Here is a 3993-nt window from a genome sequence, read left to right as displayed (position 1 = left end):
CACACACACACACACACACACACACACATACATGGAGTGTTTGTTCCCCGAGTAGCCCCAATTTTAATAGAATGGAGAACTTGAATAACTGACTGAATAATCCATTAATCAAATTGTTGCTTGCTGCTGCTTACATTTTAGTTGATTCTTTAAAATGTTAATACAATGTTAAACAATTTTAATAGTTTTAAATTAATTAAAATGAATGAACACAGTATATTGTTCTTCCTGTGTACAGAAATAAATAATTTTTCCTGATATTGAAATATACATTTCCTTATTGAGATTTCTGTACTTGTCTTTTTTCATAAAGCTTTTTAAAAATTGGTGATATTGTGTTTGGCATGCATAAAGTAAAGCTTTTTTAGACCTAATACATATGTCCCAGATTACAAAGTGACCTGTCCCAGATTATCAAATTCAGGCAGATTTTTTTTTTTGGCACAAAAAACACTTAATAGGTGTGGCATGTCTCCTCTGGGTATAATATCAACATTCTTTCTTCTAGTGTGGTTAGAAAACATCTTCGAATTGCATTCAAAATTTATATCGAAATAAATCACAGGTCAAAATTGCAAAAAATTTCTCAGATTACCCGAATTAACCCTATTGTATTTATTTCCATAAACACAAACTGCCGGCCCAGGAGATAACACATTTATTGTGTCAATCTGTCCAAAGGCTTTTTTTTTTTAAAATTACACATCAGAATGCTGTCAACACAACCATGTGTGTTGTTTTTTTGACATCTGTTTTTGCAGTGTACCACTGGCTACTCTTTTTAACCATACCAAAAAATATTTTAAGGCTGGTGCTATATCATACTGTGCAAGCTATAATAAGAATGCCACACTCAAAATCAACCACAGACAAACTTTGGGGAACTTTGATGAAAAACCCCTCCCACCTATGCTGCAGCATAGTCAGGATCACCGTACTATAGAATTACCCTTCACAATACAATAGAAAAAAATTCTGAAACATAACAGACATCATGCTTTCACAGAGTTTTGTTTCTTTAAGCCAAATGAACACATGCATAATTATATAAACAGGCAGATTTAAAGTGTTGGTCACATCAAGAAGTAACTAAATATTTTTCGTCCTTAATATTGCATGATCAAAACAATGTGAACATTCTCTCACCTCACAATGAATTTCCTCTTTCATTTTTAGAGACTATGCCTGTGCAAGCAAATGATGCCAACATAAGACATTAGATAGATCTATGAGCTAGAACAGACTTTATGAGCTCATGTGAACAATTACATTTCACACTAATTTTACATTGCTAGAATATTCACATGATAAAAGACCCCAACCACCGAGTCATATCACCCCCTACACTGCTGTTCCAGTGATGCTTTCTGATTGAAGGGACAAGGACATAGGCCTTACAAAAATATACTGTGGATAGCAAATAAATATACAATGAATGTGCTATATAGGAAACATTTTAAACCACGGGGGTCTCCACTGATGTAAAGACATCTGTTCATAAAATATTTCAAAAGATTCAATGTAATATGACGAGTAAAGGTCAACACAAAGTATGTGGACTGGAGCCCCATTGTAATGCCAGTCAAAATGGCAATAAACTATATTTTTAACAAAAGTACAGTCATTCGGTATCTACAAACCCAATTCCAAAAAAGTTGGGACACTGTACAAATTGTGAGTAAAAAAGGAATGGAATAATTTACAAATCTCATAAACTTATATTTTATTCACAATAGAATATAGATAACATATCAAATGTTGAAAGTGAGACATTTTGAAATGTAAACAAGTAATCTGACTCCAATTCAACAGATAACGTCTTATGAAGCTGTGTGTTTGTAAGAAACAATTCCATCATTAATTCCTTTTAAATTCAAACGAGTCCATAACTGTCCATAATATTGGTTTCCCCGGTGAAAAAGTCATCTCGTTTGAATCATGAGAAATATACACAGATCAAGCACTGTTTACAAATGAAGACAGGCTAAAACAGTTATAAACAAACATGTTGAATGACTTTGATATGAGAGTATAAAAGGTTATGGACTTTTTAACTGGAGGAAGCATTTTTATGGGTTATGCACTCGTTTTTGGCCAGAAGCAATGGTTTAAAGGTAAAATCCCTTGATGGATTTGTTTCTTATAAACATGCTTTTTACTCCACAAGACATTAATTGATCGACCGGAGTCATTTGGATTACATGTGGATTATTGTGATGTTTTTATCAGCTGTTTGAGCTATTATTCTGACGACACCCATTTACTGCAAAGGAGAAATTGCTGAGCAAGTGATGTAATGCAAAATGTATCCTACATCTTGAGGGTGAGTACATTTTCATTTTAGGGTTAACTATTCCTTTCACTACAAACATTTTTTAAATTAAAAAAAAACTTTTTTGATGCCTGTGTATATAATGCATTACACAGTCGTGACCTAATGGTTAGAGAGTCGGACTTGTAACCAGAAGATTGTGAGTTCGAGTCTCAGGTCCGGCAGGAATTGTTGGTGGGGTGAGTGAATAACCATCGCTCTCTTCCACCCTCAATACTACGACGGCACCGAGCAAGGCACCGAACCCCCAACTGCTCCCCGGGCGCTGCAGCAATATGGCTGCCCACTGCTCCAGGTGTGTTTCACGGTGTGTGTGTTCACTATTGTGTGTGCACTTGTATGGGTTAAATGCAGAGCACAAATTCCGAGTATGGGTCACCATACTTGGCCACACATCACTTCTCTCTCTCTCTCTAGGGCTGTCCTTAATTATAAAATGATATACACAATTTTTGTATAGGTTATATACTTGTGGCAACAGCTAAAGCTCCTAGAAGATGAGATTAATGTATGCATACAAACATAAAACAGAAAGAAATAATAATTATTATAATGCACAGATATGTAGTTCTTTGAAACAATGTATTTTGTACCCAGAAACAAGAATTTGACAACAGTGTTGAGCTGTATTCTTCCAGGAAAGAAGGGAGCAAAGCTATGGGCAACATGTTTCCTCTTAAGCAAAGTGAACCCACAAAAAATATGAGGGTACTTGCAAAAACCTCCTCTCAGGTAACCAGCCGTAAACATTGAAAAATACAGATAGGTGATGAATAAGTAATTGTAGTGTCGTGTCCAAATAATATTTCCAATCTAAGCCGTACAAGGTGTAGCTGATACATCAGATCCAGTAGTGATAATCTGCTGACCTCTTCATGTGTGTCCTTGTGGGTTAAACATTCACTCATCTGATTCATACCTGAGGAGGGAATATAATGCAACAAATTCATAAATATATTTAATTGAAACCAATGGTAGATTCTCACAACATTTCAGTGATGGTCATAACATACAAAGTTATACTGTACCTTTGTAATCTCTTTCATGTTCCGGTAAGCAGCCGTCTGCTGAAATTTCTTCTCCAGTTCCTTAATGGATAAATAAACATGATATGATTCATCAAACACATTAACCTATTTGTTTATAAACAGATACATTTATAAACAATAAATATGAACAATAATAATTACTGTTATTAATAATAATTTATTTATTATGTAAATAAATTATTTGAAATAATGAATCCAATAGTATTTTCAAGTTAAAGTTAACCTTCATATGTGGAACTAAACTGAATATGTATCCATTTTTTGCAATGTGATCTCAGTGTGAACAGTCAGGTCAGACATTCAGATTAGTGTCTGATAAGTGCTACAGTGCTGAATCAGTGTACCTTCTCAGCAAGGGAAAGTTACTCCTGGACACGGAGTAGGTCATGTTTAGCAGATACCAGGCTGTCCTGCAGGTCTTTCTGAGAAGCAATGTTGCAATGCAGCAATGTCAGCCTGCATCTCTGCAACTGTGCCTTCCAGATTTGCGATTTCCTAAGCATGTATTGCAGACTACCAAAGAAAATGCCTGTAAATATTTTGTTTATATTGCTACGTGTAAAATTTACAAAAAAAAACTTTACAGGCATATATTATGCTGTACACTTGGCA

General features: G+C 34.8%; 1 long non-coding RNA gene across 1 annotated transcript; it reads right to left on the bottom strand.

Moving 5' to 3' along the window:
• Positions 1-2753: 2753 nt before the first annotated feature.
• Positions 2754-3793, bottom strand: LOC107575097 (uncharacterized). The gene is made up of 3 exons (XR_001607804.1): positions 3726-3793; positions 3361-3420; positions 2754-3251 (listed from the first exon to the last, which is right to left on the bottom strand). It is a non-coding gene; the product is annotated as an uncharacterized lncRNA (long non-coding RNA).
• Between the last annotated feature and the right edge of the window lie 200 nt (positions 3794-3993).

Source organism: Sinocyclocheilus grahami, unplaced genomic scaffold (genome assembly GCF_001515645.1).
Source record: "Sinocyclocheilus grahami isolate Dianchi unplaced genomic scaffold, SAMN03320097.WGS_v1.1 scaffold2462.1, whole genome shotgun sequence".
NCBI classification, from domain to species: Eukaryota; Metazoa; Chordata; class Actinopteri; order Cypriniformes; family Cyprinidae; genus Sinocyclocheilus; species Sinocyclocheilus grahami.
This window is presented reverse-complemented; position numbering and strand designations above follow the sequence as displayed.